This window comes from Pseudophryne corroboree, chromosome 9, assembly GCF_028390025.1.
Source record: "Pseudophryne corroboree isolate aPseCor3 chromosome 9, aPseCor3.hap2, whole genome shotgun sequence".
Classification (NCBI taxonomy): Eukaryota; Metazoa; Chordata; class Amphibia; order Anura; family Myobatrachidae; genus Pseudophryne; species Pseudophryne corroboree.
Window position 1 is genome coordinate 106,311,075 of NC_086452.1, and position 20,983 is coordinate 106,332,057.

Genomic DNA, 20,983 nt, shown 5'->3' on the forward strand with positions numbered 1-20,983 from the left:
CAGGAAAATACAACTGTGCGTTCAGAGATATCACAAATCCCCAAGGAGAGTCCAAGTGTGTCCGCGGTTGCGATGTCTAGGCCTGACCATCCCAAGACTGTATGGAAAGAGGAGGCTCCTACCACCATTTGTACGCCCACTGCAAGTGATGGGAAGAGCACCACCAGTCCAGTTGCTGATATTGAGATTGAGGATATCACTGTAGACGTACCGCAGTATGAGGAGGATATAGGTGTAGCTGGCACTGAGGAGGAAGTTGACGATGAGGATTCTGATGGTGATTGTGGTTTGTTTAAATAAGGCACCAGTGGAGGCAGTTTATGTCTGTCGGATGAGAAAGTCCATTGTCATTAGAGATGAGCGCCGGAAATTTTTCGGGTTTTGTGTTTTGGTTTTGGGTTCGGTTCCGCGGCCGTGTTTTGGGTTCGACCGCGTTTTGGCAAAACCTAACCGAATTTTTTTGTCGGATTCGGGTGTGTTTTGGATTCGGGTGTTTTTTTCCAAAAAACCTAAAAAACAGCTTAAATCATAGAATTTGGGGGTCATTTTGATCCCAAAGTATTATTAACCTCAAAAACCATCATTTCCACTCATTTTCAGTCTATTCTGAATACCTCACACCTCACAATATTATTTTTAGTCCTAAAATTTGCACCGAGGTCGCTGGATGACTAAGCTAAGCGACCCTAGTGGCCGACACAAACACCTGGCCCATCTAGGAGTGGCACTGCAGTGTCACGCAGGATGTCCCTTCCAAAAAACCCTCCCCAAACAGCACATGACGCAAAGAAAAAAAGAGGCGCAATGAGGTAGCTGTGTGAGTAAGATAAGCGACCCTAGTGGCCGACACAAACACCGGGCCCATCTAGGAATGGCACTGCAGTGTCACGCAGGATGTCCCTTCCAAAAAACCCTCCCCAAACAGCACATGACGCAAAGAAAAAAAGAGGCGCAATGAGGTAGCTGTGTGAGTAAGATAAGCGACCCTAGTGGCCGACACAAACACCGGGCCCATCTAGGAGTGGCACTGCAGTGTCACGCAGGATGTCCCTTCCAAAAAACCCTCCCCAAACAGCACATGACGCAAAGAAAAAAATAGGCGCAATGAGGTAGCTGTGTGAGTAAGATAAGCGACCCTAGTGGCCGACACAAACACCGGGCCCATCTAGGAGTGGCACTGCAGTGTCACGCAGGATGTCCCTTCCAAAAAACCCTCCCCAAACAGCACATGACGCAAAGAAAAAAAGAGGCGCAATGAGGTAGCTGTGTGAGTAAGATAAGCGACCCTAGTGGCCGACACAAACACCGGGCCCATCTAGGAGTGTCACTGCAGTGTCACGCAGGATGTCCCTTCCAAAAAACCCTCCCCAAACAGCACATGACGCAAAGAAAAAAAGAGGCGCAATGAGGTAGCTGTGTGAGTAAGATAAGCGACCCTAGTGGCCGACACAAACACCGGGCCCATCTAGGAGTGGCACTGCAGTGTCACGCAGGATGTCCCTTCCAAAAAACCCTCCCCAAACAGCACATGACGCAAAGAAAAAAAGAGGCGCAATGAGGTAGCTGTGTGAGTAAGATAAGCGACCCTAGTGGCCGACACAAACACCTGGCCCATCTAGGAGTGGCACTGCAGTGTCACGCAGGATGTCCCTTCCAAAAAACCCTCCCCAAACAGCACATGACGCAAAGAAAAAAAGAGGCGCAATGAGGTAGCTGTGTGAGTAAGATAAGCGACCCTAGTGGCCGACACAAACACCGGGCCCATCTAGGAGTGGCACTGCAGTGTCACGCAGGATGTCCCTTCCAAAAAACCCTCCCCAAACAGCACATGACGCAATGAAAAAAAGAGGCGCAATGAGGTAGCTGTGTGAGTAAGATAAGCGACCCTAGTGGCCGACACAAACACCGGGCCCATCTAGGAGTGGCACTGCAGTGTCACGCAGGATGTCCCTTCCAAAAAACCCTCCCCAAACAGCACATGACGCAAAGAAAAAAAGAGGCGCAATGAGGTAGCTGTGTGAGTAAGATAAGCGACCCTAGTGGCCGACACAAACACCGGGCCCATCTAGGAGTGGCACTGCAGTGTCACGCAGGATGGCCCTTCCAAAAAACACTCCCCAAACAGCACATGACGCAAAGAAAAATTAAAGAAAAAAGAGGTGCAAGATGGAATTGTCCTTGGGCCCTCCCACCCACCCTTATGTTGTATAAACAGGACATGCACACTTTAACCAACCCATCATTTCAGTGACAGGGTCTGCCACACGACTGTGACTGATATGACGGGTTGGTTAGGACCCCCACCAAAAAAGAAGCAATTAATCTCTCCTTGCACAAACTGGCTCTACAGAGGCAAGATGTCCACCTCATCATCATCCTCCGATATATCACCGTGTACATCCCCCTCCTCACAGATTATCAATTCGTCCCCACTGGAATCCACCATCTCAGCTCCCTGTGTACTTTGTGGAGGCAATTGCTGCTGGTCAATGTCTCCGCGGAGGAATTGATTATAATTCATTTTAATGAACATCATCTTCTCCACATTTTCTGGATGTAACCTCGTACGCCGATTGCTGACAAGGTGAGCGGCGGCACTAAACACTCTTTCGGAGTACACACTTGTGGGAGGGCAACTTAGGTAGAATAAAGCCAGTTTGTGCAAGGGCCTCCAAATTGCCTCTTTTTCCTGCCAGTATAAGTACGGACTGTGTGACGTGCCTACTTGGATGCGGTCACTCATATAATCCTCCACCATTCTTTCAATGTTGAGAGAATCATATGCAGTGACAGTAGACGACATGTCCGTAATCGTTGTCTGGTCCTTCAGTCCGGACCAGATGTCAGCATCAGCAGTCGCTCCAGACTGCACTGCATCACCGCCAGCGGGTGGGCTCGGAATTCTGAGCCTTTTCCTCGCACCCCCAGTTGCGGGAGAATGTGAAGGAGGAGATGTTGACAGGTCGCGTTCCGCTTGACTTGACAATTTTCTCACCAGCAGGTCTTTCAACCCCAGCAGACTTGTGTCTGCCGGAAAGAGAGATCCAAGGTAGGCTTTAAATCTAGGATCGAGCACGGTGGCCAAAATGTAGTGCTCTGATTTCAACAGATTGACCACCCGTGAATCCTTGTTAAGCGAATTAAGGGCTCCATCCACAAGTCCCACATGCCTAGCGGAATCGCTCCGTGTTAGCTCCTCCTTCAATGTCTCCAGCTTCTTCTGCAAAAGCCTGATGAGGGGAATGACCTGATTAAGGCTGGCAGTGTCTGAACTGACTTCACGTGTGGCAAGTTCAAAGGGCATCAGAACCTTGCACAACGTTGAAATCATTCTCCACTGCGCTTGAGACAGGTGCATTCCACCTCCTATATCGTGCTCAATTGTATAGGCTTGAATGGCCTTTTGCTGCTCCTCCAACCTCTGAAGCATATAGAGGGTTGAATTCCACCTCGTTACCACTTCTTGCTTCAGATGATGGCAGGGCAGGTTCAGTAGTTTTTGGTGGTGCTCCAGTCTTCTGTACGTGGTGCCTGTACGCCGAAAGTGTCCCGCAATTCTTCTGGCCACCGACAGCATCTCTTGCACGCCCCTGTCGTTTTTTAAAAAATTCTGCACCACCAAATTCAAGGTATGTGCAAAACATGGGACGTGCTGGAATTTGCCCATATTTAATGCACACACAATATTGCTGGCGTTGTCCGATGCCACAAATCCACAGGAGAGTCCAATTGGGGTAAGCCATTCTGCGATGATCTTCCTCAGTTGCCGTAAGAGGTTTTCAGCTGTGTGCGTATTCTGGAAACCGGTGATACAAAGCGTAGCCTGCCTAGGAAAGAGTTGGCGTTTGCGAGATGCTGCTACTGGTGCCGCCGCTGCTGTTCTTGCGGCAGGAGTCCATACATCTACCCAGTGGGTTGTCACAGTCATATAGTCCTGACCCTGCCCTGCTCCACTTGTCCACATGTCCATGGTTAAGTGGACATTGGGTACAGCTGCATTTTTTAGGACACTGGTGAGTCTTTTTCTGAGGTCTGTGTACATTTTCGGTATCGCCTGCCTAGAGAAATGGAACCTAGATGGTATTTGGTACCGGGGACACAGTACCTCCAACAAGTCTCTAGTTGGCTCTGCAGTAATGATGGATACCGGAACCACGTTTCTCACCACTTAGGATGCCAAGGCCTCAGTTATCCGCTTTGCAGTAGGATGACTGCTGTGATATTTCATCTTCCTCGCAAAGGACTGTTGAACAGTCAATTGCTTACTGGAAGTAGTACAAGTGGGCTTACGACTTCCCCTCTGGGATGACCATCGACTCCCAGCAGCAACAACAGCAGCGCCAGCAGCAGTAGGCGTTACACGCAAGGATGCATCGGAGGAATCCCAGGCAGGAGAGGACTCGTCAGAATTGCCAGTGACATGGCCTGCAGGACTATTGGCATTCCTGGGGAAGGAGGAAATTGACACTGAGGGAGTTGGTGGGGTGGTTTGCGTGAGCTTGGTTACAAGAGGAAGGGATTTACTGGTCAGTGGACTGCTTCCGCTGTCGCCCAAAGTTTTTGAACTTGTCACTGACTTATTATGAATGCGCTGCAGGTGACGTATAAGGGAGGATGTTCCGAGGTGGTTAACGTCCTTACCCCTACTTATTACAGCTTGACAAAGGCAACACACGGCTTGACACCTGTTGTCCGCATTTCTGTTGAAATACTTCCACACCGAAGAGCTGATTTTTTTGGTATTTTCACCAGGCATGTCAGTGGCCATATTCCTCCCACGGACAACAGGTGTCTCCCCGGGTGCCTGACTTAAACAAACCACCTCACCATCAGAATCCTCCTGGTCAATTTCCTCCCCAGCGCCAGCAACACCCATATCCTCCTCATCCTGGTGTACTTCAACACTGACATCTTCAATCTGACTATCAGGAACTGGACTGCGGGTGCTCCTTCCAGCACTTGCAGGGGGCGTGCAAATGGTGGAAGGCGCATGCTCTTCACGTCCAGTGTTGGGAAGGTCAGGCATCGCAACCGACACAATTGGACTCTCCTTGTGGATTTGGGATTTCGAAGAACGCACAGTTCTTTGCGGTGCTTTTGCCAGCTTGAGTCTTTTCAGTTTTCTAGCGAGAGGCTGAGTGCTTCCATCCTCATGTGAAGCTGAACCACTAGCCATGAACATAGGCCAGGGCCTCAGCCGTTCCTTGCCACTCCGTGTGGTAAATGGCATATTGGCAAGTTTACGCTTCTCCTCCGACAATTTTATTTTAGGTTTTGGAGTCCTTTTTTTACTGATATTTGGTGTTTTGTATTTTACATGCTCTGTACTATGACATTGGGCATTGGCCTTGGCAGACGACGTTGCTGGCATTTCATCGTCTCGGCCATGACTAGTGGCAGCAGCTTCAGCACGAGGTGGAAGTGGATCTTGATCTTTCCCTAATTTTGGAACCTCAACATTTTTGTTCTCCATATTTTAATAGGCACAACTAAAAGGCACCTCAGGTAAACAATGGAGATGGATGGATACTAGTATACAATTATGGATGGACTGCCGAGTGCCGACACAGAGGTAGCTACAGCCGTGGACTACCGTACTGTGTTTGCTGCTAATATAGACTGGTTGATAATGAGATGTAGTATGTATAAAGAAGAAAGAAAAAAAAACCACGGGTAGGTGGTATACAATTATGGATGGACTGCCGAGTGCCGACACAGAGGTAGCTACAGCCGTGAACTACCGTACTGTGTCTGCTGCTAATATAGACTGGTTGATAATGAGATGTAGTATGTATAAAGAAGAAAGAAAAAAAAAACCACGGGTAAGTGGTATACAATTATGGATGGACTGCCGAGTGCCGACACAGAGGTAGCTACAGCCGTGGACTACCGTACTGTACTGTGTCTGCTGCTAATATAGACTGGTTGATAATGAGATGTAGTATGTATAAAGAAGAAAGAAAAAAAAAACCACGGGTAGGTGGTATACAATTATGGATGGACTGCCGAGTGCCGACACAGAGGTAGCTACAGCCGTGGACTACCGTACTGTACTGTGTCTGCTGCTAATATAGACTGGTTGATAATGAGATGTAGTATGTATAAAGAAGAAAGAAAAAAAAACCACGGGTAGGTGGTATACAATTATGGATGGACTGCCGAGTGCCGACACAGAGATAGCTACAGCCATGGACTACCGTACTGTACTGTGTCTGCTGCTAATATAGACTGGATGATAATGAGATGTAGTATGTATAAAGAAGAAAGAAAAAAAAAAAACACGGGTAGGTGGTATACAATTATGGATGGACTGCCGAGTGCCGACACAGAGGTAGCTACAGCCGTGGACTACCGTACTGTACTGTGTCTGCTGCTAATATAGACTGGTTGATAATGAGATGTAGTATGTATAAAGAAGAAAGAAAAAAAAACCACGGGTAGGTGGTATACAATTATGGATGGACTGCCGAGTGCCGACACAGAGGTAGCTACAGCCGTGAACTACCGTACTGTGTCTGCTGCTAATATAGACTGGTTGATAATGAGATGTAGTATGTATAAAGAAGAAAGAAAGAAAAAAACACGGGTAGGTGGTATACAATTATGGATGGACTGCCGAGTGCCGACACAGAGGTAGCTACAGCCGTGGACTACCGTACTGTGTCTGCTGCTAATATAGACTGGTTGATAATGAGATGTAGTATGTATAAAGAAGAAAAAAAAAACCACGGGTAGGTGGTATACAATTATGGATGGACTGCCGAGTGCCGACACAGAGGTAGCTACAGCCGTGGACTACCGTACTGTGTCTGCTGCTAATATAGACTGGTTGATAATGAGATGTAGTATGTATAAAGAAGAAAGAAAAAAAAAACCACGGGTAGGTGGTATACAATTATGGATGGACTGCCGAGTGCCGACACAGAGATAGCTACAGCCGTGGACTACCGTACTGTACTGTGTCTGCTGCTAATATAGACTGGATGATAATGAGATGTAGTATGTATAAAGAAGAAAGAAAAAAAAAACCACGGGTAGGTGGTATACAATTATGGATGGACTGCCGAGTGCCGACACAGAGGTAGCTACAGCCGTGAACTACCGTACTGTGTCTGCTGCTAGTATAGACTGGATGATAAATAATGATATAAAAAATATATATATATATCACAACTGCAGCCGGACAGGTATATATTATATAATGACGGACCTGCTGGACACTGTCTGTCAGCAGAATGAGTTTTTTATAGAATAAAAAAACACCACACAAGTCACACGACGAGTGTTTAACTTTTTCAGGCAGACAATCACAATATACTGGTGGTCAGTGTGGTCAGGTCACTGGTCAGTCACACTGGCAGTGGCACTCTGGCAGCAAAAGTGTGCACTGTTTAATATGTACTCCTGGCTCCTGCTATAACCTATAACTGCTCCCCAGTCTCCCCCACAATTAAGCTGTGTGAGCACAGTCAGATATTATACATAGATGATGCAGCACACTGGGCTGAGCACAGATATGGTATGTGACTGAGTCACTGTGTATCGTTTTTTTCAGGCAGAGAACGGATTATATTAAATAATAATAAAACTGCACTGGTGGTCTCACTGGTCAGTCACTAGTATAACTAACTAACTACTATCAGCAAAATTCTGCACTCTCTGAGTACTCCTCCTAAGCTCCAGTAAATGAAGTGTCTCACTCTCACTCTCCTATCTATTTCTAAACGGAGAGGACGCCAGCCACGTCCTCTCCCTATCAATCTCAATGCACGTGTGAAAATGGCGGCGACGCGCGGCTCCTTATATAGAATCCGAGTCTCGCGATAGAATCCGAGCCTCGCGAGAATCCGACAGCGTGATGATGACGTTCGGGCGCGCTCGGGTTAACCGAGCAAGGCGGGAAGATCCGAGTCGCTCGGACCCGTGTAAAAAAACATGAAGTCCGGGCGGGTTCGGATTCAGAGGAACCGAACCCGCTCATCTCTAATTGTCATGCCTGGGCAAAATACCAAAAATGCCACCTCTTCAGTGTGGAATTATTTTTCCACAAATCCAAACAACAGGTGTCAAGCCATGTGTTGCCTTTGTCAAGCCGTACAAAGTAGGGGTAAGGATGTTAAACACCTAGGAACATCCTCCCTTATACGTCACCTGCTGCACATTCATCATAAGTCATTGTCAAGTTCAGAAACTTTGGGTAAGAGCGTAAGCAGTCCACTGACACCTAAATCCCTTCTTCCTCTTGTACCCAAGTTCCTGCAAGCCACACCACCAACTCCCTCAACGTTAACTTCCTCCTCAGTCAGGAACGTCAGTAGTCCTGCAGACCATGTCACTGGCAAGACAGAGGAGTCCTCTCCTAACCGGGATTCCTCTAGAGGATCCTTGAGTGGTACGCCTACTGCCGCTGCTGTTGTTGCTGCTAGGAGTCAATCGTCATCCCAGAGGGGAAGTCGGAAGACCACTTGTACTACTTCAACTAAGCAATTGACTCTCCAACAGTTCTTTGCAAGAAAGATGAATATGACAGCAGTCACCATGTTGCAAAGCGGATTACTGAGGCCATAACAACTATGCTGGTGTAAGACACTTCACTAGGAAAGCGATTTCTGGACTGTAAAGAAACATTAAGAAAAGTGTCCTCAGTGTCCTTAAAAATGCAGTTGTAACCACTGTCCACTTAACCACAAACATGTGGACAAGTGGAGCAGGGCAATCTAAGGACTACGTGACTGTGACAGCCCACTGGGTAGATGTATTGCCTACCGCAGCAACAACAGCGGCACCAGTAGCAGCATCTCACAAACGCCAACTCGTTCCTAAGCAGGCTACGCTGTGTATCACCGGTTTCTGTAAGAGGCACACCACTGACAACCTCTTACAGAAACTGAGGGGAATCATCGCACAATGGCTTACCCCACTTAGACTCTCCTGGGGATTTGTGATATTGGACAATGCCACCAATATTGTGCGTGCATTACATCTGGGCAAATTGCAGCATGTCCCATGTTTTGCACATACAATTAATTTGGTGGTGCAAATTTTTTTAAAAATGACGGGTGTGCAGAAGATGCTGTCGGTGGTCCGATAAATTGTGGACCACTTTCGACATTCAGCCACTGCGTGCCGAAGACTGGAGCACCAGCAAACACTTCTGAACTTGCCCTGCCATCACCTGAAGCAAGACGTGGTAACGAGGTGGAATCGATCGCTGCCCCAGTGAAGCTTACAATCTATATTCCCTACCACATGTACACGTGCACACATTCATACTGGGGTTAAATTTTGTTGAGATGCAATTGACCTACCAGTATATTTCTCTGACGTCCTAGTGGATGCTGGGTACTCCGTAAGGACCATGGGGAATAGACGGGCTCCGCTGGAGACTGGGCACTCTAAAGAAAAGATTAGGTACTACATCTGGTGTGCACTGGCTCCTCCCTCTATGCCCCTCCTCCAGACCTCAGTTAGAATCTGTGCCCGGCCAGAGCTGGTTGCACTCTAGGGGCTCTCCTGAGCTTCCTAGAAAGAAAAGTATTTGTTAGGTTTTTTATTTTCAGTGAGATCTGCTGGCAACAGACTCACTGCTACGTGGGACTTAGGGGATTGAAGCAAACCTACCTGCTTGCAGCTAGCTTGTGCTTCTAGGCTACTGGACACCATTAGCTCCAGAGGGATCGAACACAGGGCCCGACCTCGATCGTCCGTTCCCGGAGCCGCGCCGCCGTCCCCCTTGCAGAGCCAGAAGACGGAAGAAACCGGAGGAAATCGGCGGCTGAAGACTTCGGTCTTCATTAAGGTAGCGCACAGCACTGCAGCTGTGTGCCATTGCTCCCTATGCACACCACACACTCCGGTCACTGATGGGTGCAGGGCGCTGGGGGGGGGGGGGGGCGCCCTGGGCAGCAATTAGAGTACCTTACATGGCAAAAAGCACATAATACAGTCTAATAAACTGTATATGTGCATAATCCCCCGCCATAAAAGTATATAAAAAAGCGGGAGAAGTCCGCCGAGAAGGGGGCGGGGCTATCTCCCTCAGCACACCGGCGCCATTTTCTCTTCACAGCTCCGCTGGAAGACAGCTCCCCAGGCTCTCCCCTGCAGTTTCCAGGCTCAAAGGGTAAAAAAGAGAGGGGGGGCACTAAATTTAGGCGCTAACTGAGTATATTAAGCAGCTATAGGGAAAATTCACTTTTGTTAGTGTAATCCCTGTTTATATAGCGCTCTGGTGTGTGCTGGCATACTCTCTCTCTGTCTCCCGAAAGGACTTTGTGGGGTCCTGTCCTCAGTCAGAGCATTCCCTGTGTGTATGTGCGGTGTGTCGGTACGGCTGTGTCGACATGTTTGATGAGGACGCTTACGTGGAGGCGGAGCAGGTGCCGATAAGTGTGATGTCGCCCCCTGCGGGGCCGACACTTGAGTGGATGGATAGGTGGAAGGTATTAACCGACAGTGTCAACTCCTTACATAAAAGGTTCGATGGCGCAGCTTTGGGACAGCCGGCATCTCAGCCCGCGCCTGCCCAGGCATCTCAGAGGCCGTATGGGGCTCAAAAACGCCCGCTACCTCAGATGGCAGACACAGATCTCGACACGGAGTCTGACTAGGGCCCTCCGATGCATGATTACGGCAATGAAAAATGTGTTGCACATTTCTGACATTAACCCGGTTACCACAAAAAAGGGTATTATGTTTGGGGAGAAAAAGCAGCCAGTGACTTTTCCCCCATCTGATGAGTTAAACGAATTGTGTGAAGAAGCGTGGGGTTCACCAGATAAGAAACTAGTAATTTCTAAGCGGTTACTAATGGCGTACCCTTTCCCGCCAACGGATAGGTTACGCTGGGAGACATCCCCTAAGGTGGACAAGGCGCTCACACGCTTATCAAAAAAGGTGGCACTGCCGTCTCAGGATACGGCCGCCTTAAAGGAGCCTGCAGATAAAAAGCAGGAGGCTATCCTGAAGTCTGTGTATACACACTCAGGTACTATACTGAGACGTGCTATTGCTTCATCATGGATGTGCAGTGCTGCAGCAGCGTGGTCTGATTCCCTGTCTGATAACATTGATTCCCTTGACAGGGACACTATATTGCTAACCATAGAGCATATTAAAGACGTAGTCTTATATATGAGAGATGCACAGAGGGACATTTGCCGGCTGGCATCTAGAATTAATGCGATGTCCATTTCTGCCAGGAGAGTATTATGGACTCGGCAGTGGACAGGTGATGCTGATTCTAAAAGGCACATGGAAATTTTGCCTTATAAGGGTGAGGAATTGTTTGGGGACGGTCTTTCGGACCTCGTATCCACAGCAACAGCTGGGAAGTCGACTTTTTTACCTCAGGTTCCCTCACAGCCTAAGAAAGCACCGTATTATCAAGTACAGTCCTTTCGGCCTCAGAAAGGCAAGCGGGTTAGAGGCGCGTCCTTTCTGCCCAGAGGCAGGGGTAGAGGGAAAAAGCTGCACCATACAGCCAGTTCCCAAGAACAAAAATCCTCCCCTGCTTCCACTAAGTCCACCGCATGACGCTGGGGCTCCACATGTGGAGCCAGGTGCGGTGGGGGCCCGTCTCCGGAACTTCAGCGACCAGTGGGTTTGCTCACAGGTGGATCTCTGGGTTCTACAAGTGGTATCTCAGGGATACAAGCTGGAGTTCGAGACGTCTCCCCCTCGCCGTTACCTCAAATCAGCCTTGCCAGCTACTCCCCAGGACAGGGAGGTAGTACTGGCGGCAATTCACAAGCTGTACCTCCAGCAGGTGATAATAAAAGTTCCCCTCCTTCAACAGGGACGGGGTTACTATTCCACAATGTTTGTGGTACCGAAACCAGATGGTTCGGTGAGACCCATTCTAAATTTGAAATCCTTGAACACTTATATAAGGAAGTTCAAGTTAAAAATGGAATCGCTCAGGGAGGTTATTGCAAGCCTGGAAGAGGGGGATTACATGGTATCACTGGACATCAAGGATGCTTATCTACATGTCCCCATTTACCCACCTCACCAGGTGTACCTCCGTTTTGTGGTACAGGACTGCCATTACCAATTCCAGACGTTGCCGTTTGGTCTGTCCACGGCACCGAGGGTATTTACCAAAGTAATGGCCGAAATGATGATACTCCTTCGAAAGAAGGGAGTTATAATTATCCCATACTTGGACGATCTCCTTATAAAGGCGAGGTCCAGGGAGCAGTTGTTGGTCGGAGTAGCACTATCTCAGGAAGTACTACAACAGCACGGCTGGATTCTGAATATCCCGAAGTCGCAGCTGATTCCTACGACGCGTCTGCTGTTCCTGGGTATGATTCTGGACACAGAACAGAAGAAGGTGTTTCTCCCGGAGGAGAAGGCCAAGGAGTTGTCATCTCTGGTCAGAGACCTCCTAAAACCAAAACAGGTGTCGGTGCATCACTGCACGCGAGTCCTGGGAAAGATGGTAGCTTCTTACGAGGCAATTCCATTCGGCAGGTTCCATGCACGGATCTTTCAGTGGGATTTGTTAGACAAGTGGTCCGGATCGCATCTTCAGATGCATCGGCTGATCACCTTGTCCCCGAGGGCCAGGGTGTCTCTGCTGTGGTGGCTGCAGAGTGCTCATCTACTCGAGGGCCGCAGATTCGGCATACAGGACTGGGTCCTGGTGACAACGGATGCAAGCCTCCGAGGTTGGGGGGCAGTCACTCAGGGAAGAAACTTCCAAGGACAATGGTCGAGTCAGGAAGCTTCCCTCCACATAAACATTCTGGAACTAAGGGCCATTTACAATGCCCTAAGTCAGGCAAAACCCCTGCTTCAAAACCAGCCGGTGCTGATTCAGTCAGACAACATCACGGCGGTCGCCCATGTAAACCGACAGGGCGGCACAAGATGCAGGATGGCGATGGCAGAAGCCACAAGGATTCTCCGATGGGCGGAAAATCACGTGATAGCACTGTCAGCAGTGTTCATTCCGGGAGTGGACAACTGGGAAGCAGACTTCCTCAGCAGGCACGACCTCCACCCGGGAGAGTGGGGACTTCATCCAGAAGTCTTCCAGCTGATTGTAAATCGTTGGGAAAGGCCACAGGTGGACATGATGGCGTCCCGCCTCAACAAAAAGCTAAAAAGATATTGCGCCAGGTCAAGGGACCCTCAGGCGATAGCTGTGGACGCTCTAGTGACACCGTGGGTGTACCTGTCGGTTTATGTGTTCCCTCCTCTTCCTCTCATACCAAAGGTACTGAGGATAATAAGAAAGAGAGGAGTAAGAACTATACTCATCGTTCCGGATTGGCCAAGAAGGACTTGGTACCCGGAACTACAAGAAATGATCTCAGAGGACCCATGGCCTCTGCCTCTCAGACAGGACCTGTTGCAACAAGGGCCCTGTCTGTTTCAAGACTTACCGTGGCTGCGTTTGACGGCACGGCGGTTGAACGCCGGATCCTAGCGGAAAAAGGCATTCCGGATGAAGTTATTCCTACGCTGATAAAGGCTAGGAAGGATGTGACAGCAAAACATTATCACCGCATATGGCGAAAATATGTTGCTTGGTGTGAGGCTATGAAGGCCCCAACAGAAGAATTTCAGCTGGGTCGATTTCTGCACTTCCTACAGTCAGGAGTGACTATGAGCCTAAAATTGGGATCCATTAAAGTACAGATTTCGGCCCTGTCTTTTTTCTTTCAAAAAGAACTGGCTTCACTGCCTGAAGTTCAGACGTTTGTTAAGGGAGTGCTGCATATTCAGCCCCCTTTTGTGCCCCCAGTGGCACCTTGGGATCTCAACGTTGTGTTGGATTTCCTAAAATCACATTGGTTTGAGCCACTTCAGACCGTGGAGTTGAAATATCTCACGTGGAAAGTGGTCATGCTTTTGGCCTTGGCTTCGGCTAGGCGTGTGTCAGAATTGGCGGCTTTGTCATGCAAAAGCCCCTATCTGATCTTCCATATGGACAGGGCAGAATTGAGGACTCGTCTCCAATTTCTCCCTAAGGTGGTATCAGCGTTTCATTTGAACCAACCTATTGTGGTGCCTTCGGCTACTCGGGACTTGGAGGCTTCCAAGTTGCTGGACGTAGTCCGGGCCCTGAAAATCTATGTTTCCAGGACGGCTAGAGTCAGAAAAACTGACTCCCTGTTTATCCTGCATGCACCCAACAAGCTGGGTGCTCCTGCTTCTAAGCAGACTATTGCTCGCTGGATCTGTTGCACGATTCAACTTGCACATTCTGCGGCTGGACTGCCGCATCCTAAATCAGTCAAAGCCCATTCCACGAGGAAGGAGGGCTCTTCTTGGGCGGCTGCTCGAGGGGTCTCGGCTTTACAACTTTGCCGAGCTGCTACCTGGTTGGGATCAAACACGTTTGCAAAATTCTACAAGTTTGATACCCTGGCTGAGGAGGACCTTGAGTTTGCTCATTCGGTGCTGCAGAGTCATCCGCACTCTCCCGCCCGTTTGGGAGCTTTGGTATAATCCCCATGGTCCTTACGGAGTACCCAGCATCCACTAGGACGTCAGAGAAAATAAGATTTTACTCACCGGTAAATCTATTTCTCGTAGACCGTAGTGGATGCTGGGAGCCCGTCCCAAGTGCGGAATTCTGCAATACTTGTATATAGTTATTGCTTAACTATAGGGTTTTTTGTTCTGAGCCATCAGTTTAATGAGGCTCAGTTGTTGTTCATACTGTTAACTGGGTATAATTATCACAAGTTGTACGGTGTGATTAGTGTGGCTGGTATGAGTCTTACCCTGGATTCCAAATCCTTTCCTAGTAATGTCAGCTCTTCCGGGCACAGTTTCCCTAACTGAGGTCTGGAGGAGGGGCATAGAGGGAGGAGCCAGTGCATACCAGATGTAGTACCTAATCTTTTCTTTAGAGTGCCCAGTCTCCTGCAGAGCCCGTCTATTCCCCATGGTCCTTACGGAGTACCCAGCATCCACTACGGACTACGAGAAATAGATTTACTGGTGAGTAAAATCTTATTTTTTGGATTGTGGGAGGAATCTGGAGTACCCAGAGGAAACCCACGCAAGTATGAGGAGAATACACAATCTCCACACAGGTAGAGCCATGGTGGGAATCGAAGTGAGGCAGTAATACTAACCATTACACCATCCATACTGCCCTAGGCTTTTGCAGAAGCAGCTGGATAAATTGAAGGAGGAGATAAGACGGAGCAATTCTGCTAAGTATGTGGGACTTGTGGATGGAGGCCTTCATTTGGTTTGCCAGGATTCAAGGGTGGTCAATCTGTTGAAATCAGAGCACTACATTTTGGGCACCGTGCTCTATCCTAGGTTTAAAGCCTATGTTGTATCTTTCTTTCCAGCAGACACAAGTCTGCAGAGCTGCAAAGACCTGCTGGTGAGAAAATTGTCAACTTAAGCGGAATGTGACCTGTCAACAGCTACTCCTTTATTTTCTCCTGCAACTAGGGCTGCAAGGAAAAGGATAAACTTTCCTAGCCCACCCGCTGGCAGTGATGCAGGGCAGTCAGGACCAAGTGTTGACATCTGATCCGGACTGAAGGACCTGCCAACAAGTACTGACATGTCTACTGTCACTGCATATGATGCTGTCACCATTGAAAGAATGGTGGAGGATTATATCGGTGACAGCATCCAAGTAGACATGTCAGACAGTCCGTATGTATACTGGCACGAAAAAGAGGCAAATTGAAGGCCCCTGCACAAAATGGCTTTATTTTACCTAAGTTGTCCCCTTTCCAGTGTGTAGTCTGAAAGAGTGTTTAGTGCAGCCGGTAACCTTGTCAGCAATCGGTGTAGGAGGTTACTTCCACAAAATGTGGAGAAGATGATGTTCATCAAAATAAATTATAAATTCCTTTGGGAAGACCTTTACCAGCAATTTTCTCCAGAAAGTACACAGGGACCTGTGACGGTGGATTCCTGTGGGGACAAATTAATACTCTGTGAGGAGGAGGATGTACACACTGAAAGGGGGGAGGAATCGAAGGATGAGGATGAGGACAACATCTTGCCTTTGTAGAGCCAGTTTGTGCAAGGAGAGATGAATTGCTTCTTTTTTGGTGGGGGATTAAATGCTTCTCTTTTTGTGGAGGCCCAAACAAGCAATCATTTTAGCCACAGTCATGTCGCAGACCCTGTCGCTGAAATGATTGGTTTGTTAAAGTGTGCATGTCCTGTTTATACAACATAAGGGTGAGTGGGAGGGCCCAAGGACAATTCCATCTTCCACCTCTTTTATTTCTTTGCATTATGTGCTCTTTGGGGCCTAGTTTTTAAAACTGCCATCCTGTCTGCCACTACAGTGCCACTCCTAGATGAACCAGGTGTTTGTGCCGCCCACGTGGGTCGCTTATCTTAGTCATCCAGCGATCTTGGTGCACCTCTTTTTTTTCTTTGCATTATGTGCTCTTTGGGGCCTTGTTTTTAAAACTGCCATCCTGTCTGCCACTGCAGAGCCACTCCTAGATGGTCCAGGTGTTTGTGCCGCCCACTTATGTTGCTTAGTTAGTCATCCAGTGACCTCGGTGCACCTCTTTTTTTTCTTTGCATTATGTACTCTTTGGGGCCTAGTTTTTAAAACTGCCATCCTGTCTGCCACTGCAGTGCCACTCCTAGATGGGTCAGGTGTTTGTGCCGCCCACTTGTGTTGCTTAGTTTAGTCATCCAGCGTCCTCGGTGCAACCTTTTGGCCTAAAAACAATATTGGGAGGTGTTCAGAATAGACTGGAAATGAGTGGAAATTAATGATACTGAGGTTAATAATATAGTAGAATCAAAATTACCCCCCAAACTCTGTGATTTTAGCTGTTTTTGTGGGGAAGTTTTCAAAAACCATCCAGATCCAAAACCAAAACCCGAAAGGGTGGTTTTGGCAAACCCAATCCAGATCCAAAACATGAGCGGGGACCCAGATCCAAAACCAAAACACGAAAAGTGCCTGCTGCACATCTCTAGTAGAAGCCTGGGTCAAATATACTGTATCTCCCATGTACAACCTTACCAGTGCTTCTATTACACAGTGGGCCGAATGTAATGAAGTCCGAGTTGGCAGGAGATGCGCCCTAACTCAGACTATTTTTCAAGCAGCAATAATTTACAAGGCTTGCTTTTGCCTTGTACAAGATTGCTGCTTTAAAAAAAAATGTCCGAGCTTAGCTGGGAACCTGCACCTCTGGTCAACTCTTACTTCATTACATCCGGCCCCGTATATTCAATAGGGGCATATTCTGGTAACAAATACACACCATAAACTGAGACAAGCTCACAAGCACACCTACTGTAAATGGAGCCACCACACACTCAGGGGCAGTTTGGAATTTTAAAGTGGCCCTGGAATAAAGGATGAAAGTGGCTTCATATAGTCAGAACCTAATTAACTGTAGGCTGGGCCAACATGGCACAATGCCACATTAATAATTGATGTTGCATATAGAACATACTTGCCTACTTTTGAAAAAGCATTTTAGGGAGATAGTGAAAGTAACTCCTATCAGCGTGGATGTGGACTGCTGCATCTGACAGGCATATCATAAAAATGACTTACATCCAAATGTAAATGAGCCCCAAAGTTAGTAAGATCTACTTGTTGAAGAAAAGACACTGATATTTGCAGGGTTTGTTTGTGTATTGTGTTTCACAAAAGGTTCCATATACTGTAAGTGGCCACGAGAAACCTTATTTAAAATGCATTTAGCCATAGGGATCATTGGGGTAAATGTATTATAGTGGCACGCATCGTGCCGCTATCACACTTCCGGCTTCGCCTCATTACGGAGGCGAAGCAGGAAGGGACATCGACAAGATGTACTAACATCTTGTTTGCTTAAGCGGGGGAGCAAAAGCTCCCCGCTCCGGTGATGTCCCTCTGAGCACACATGCATCAGCTTAGTGCTGATGTGCTGTGTCTCCTTTATGGCTGGCTCCTCTGTGCATGCGCGGGATATTGCTACTCAAGCGAAATCCCCAGCGCAGTCAGGAGCTGGCACCTGCCACAGCCAAGGACAGCTCTGTCCCTGCTGTGGTCTATGGGCATCGGCACCATGTGGCTGTCGAAATCGATATCCAACTGGAATTTTTGCATTCGCTCTGCGGGTGCATGCGCAGGGCAGGAGGGGACGGCAACACTCCATTTCCAAGGCGGAGAGGGAGCTTTGTGGGGGTGGTGGCAGGGAAATGGGGGTGAAGGCTTTCGAATGGGGGGGGGGTGGCGTGGGCATGATTGGTGTGGCTGCGTGATGTCACATGCAGCCGCTCCAATAAAAAGATGGCGGTGGGCCTCATGCCATCACAGCCAGGGTTAGAATTAGCAATCATGCTGAAATTGCGGTGCGATCGCAATTTCAGCATGATCGCAGTGGGTGGGCGGTGGGCTGCATGTTGGGCGGGCCTTGCCCTGCAATGGGCGGCCCCCAACATGGGAGCAAAAGGATTGTAAATTCTGCTGTTTAACAGAATTTACAATCCTTACTGAATAGGGTCCAATATTTGCAATATCTGTGCAGTTTAGAATTCACCTGCTAAATACTGCGGACATCAGTTTGAAGTGTTAGCGTTATGCAGGTGATAATATGATGGCTTTAGAGTGCTGCAATTATAGGAGCCTCAGATATAGCCGCTGTTCATCACATGTTATTATATATATTATTTCAAGTATAGATCAGACATATTTGCAAATATGTACGGAGTGGTTTGATTTAATCTAAGAAGATCCATATACTGTCCTAGTATATGGATCTCCTTAGATTAAATCAAACCACTCAGCACATACTTGCAAATCTGTCTGATCTATACTTGAAAGTAGAACCCACATTCTAGCTGAATTCTCTAAGGAGAATGATAGACAGTCCTAAATTCATTCAAAGAATAAACATTTTCAGATACAAAGCAGAGAACACCAAAGTGCATTTCAATACAAGTGCTTTGTCAAGCCAAACCTGATTGCCTAACTGACCATTGTATTTCACTATTCACAAAGTCCAGGATAAAACAACAGTAGAGTTGTATTATTCATGCTTTATCCTTATACTGCCTCTGAAGAATTCCCTATTTCCAGGGAATAAAACGCGTTAGGTGATTGAAACTCTTTGTCTTTATGTTTGAATGAACTTGTCAGTTCTAATGACTGCTGCCCCTTAAACTGTGACTTCATATTCACTTCCACTATGCTGCACTACTGTTATATCCCACTGAGACCACAAAGGCCAAAAGCCCATTGAGCTGCTGACACAGCTCTCCTAGTTGGCACCAGTGTCTGCCATAATTTGGAGCAAGCAGGTTATTCGAGCCACTGGAGTCTCTCATGGAGATCATCAGTGTTCCTGTGACCAGAGGGAGTGACTACGTTTAACACCTGTATGCAGGGCTGGTGCAAGGGCTCCTTATTGTGTTCTATTCCCCCATCTGTAAGTTCATGACTGCCCCCCCTCTTCCATATGTACTGTATTGTTCCCCAGTGCCTGTATTTTCCCTATTATTCTGTTTACACGTGCAAACCATCATCAAGTAAGATCTGTACTGTCTGTGGTCCCACAGAAACCCCCAAGGGTTACTTACCTAAAATTGTTTCTTTGTTTTCCCTCGTAATTGCCATGGATCCTCTTACAGGCAGCAGCAACATTACAGTGACGATGCTGGGTGCAGACACATAGCCAGGTGCTGCTTGCTGCTAGAGAGCTGGGATCCAAGTGGCGTGAAGCCATGCCCCCTTTTGATGAAGCCCCTTTTGATGAAGCCCTTTTTCTGAAGCGCACGCCTAAGACGCAAGAGAGGTCCCAACCCTGCATTAACAATGTTAGGAGGTATGGATACATCATAATAGTGGCTGCTGCACCTGATTAGACCCGCAGCAGCAGCAAGCACAGTGTAAGAGGAGGAGGCATTATACAGAGACATCCTTCAGTTATTTTGTAGATGAATTCAGTGGTGCCCTCCAAGGGCTGGCACCCCTAGGCAGAAGCCTAGAGCTGCCTAATCGGTGTCCGTTCTGCTACTGATTTCAAGAATTAGAGGTGATTGGATTATTTTATCTATATTATTATATCTTCAAGTTTTAGTAGCTCTATGAGATCTTGAAAATCTATTAAAAATTGTTGAAACTTATGAAAAATACATATTTAATCATTATAGCATCCACTTTTTACAGCTGCTGTTACTTTTTCTCATTTGCAAATTTAGGTATGCCATATTTTATATTATTTCTAAGAAATTTGTTAATGATGCCTTGCAGCTTATTTAGGGGTATATTTGTGTTTGTCTCTTGTAGTTTCATCCAGTGTGATTATCCTTTTAAATGTGTTCCCCATGTGCTCATCCCTCTAAATGTGTGCCCTGTGTGCGAATCCCTCCACATGTGCATCCTGTGTGCCTATACATTTTATGTGCCTAGTGTGTCTGTCCCTTTAAATCTATACTCAGAGGGCCCATAAATGGTGCCACCTTCCACTGACCGTTAACCCTATGAATTGTCTTGGGAATCTGACATGTCAACTCTCATTGATGACAAGGAATGGACAACCTTTAGATACAGAAACATGTACCTGCCGCCATCTAAACTGCACAAAATGTTCTCAGCGACATCAAGTTCCTATTTCAGACAATGTGGAGAGGTGGGCACATTCCTTTACACCTGGTGGTCTTGTCCCAGTTATCAGCTTGTTCTTGGACCAAGTATGGAATTTGATCTCACATTCAGTAGGCTTCTGTAGCGCTTTTAAGTGCGCCAGTGCAACATACTGAAAAAAAGTGCTATTTTGGTAGGAAAATAGGTTCAGGAACTGTGGGTGGGGCAGAAGTGGGTGGTGATGTGGGTGGAGCTACTAAAGGGACAGGGCATCAATTAGTGCATAAACTATTTTTTTATAAACTAATAATGCCCCCAGCAGTGCCGTATATACACCTATTGCCTCCAGCAGTGCCAGTTACACATTGCTTCCAGCAGTGCCAGTTACACATTGCCCCCAGTGATGCCAACTACACATTGCCCCCAGTGGTGCCAGTTACA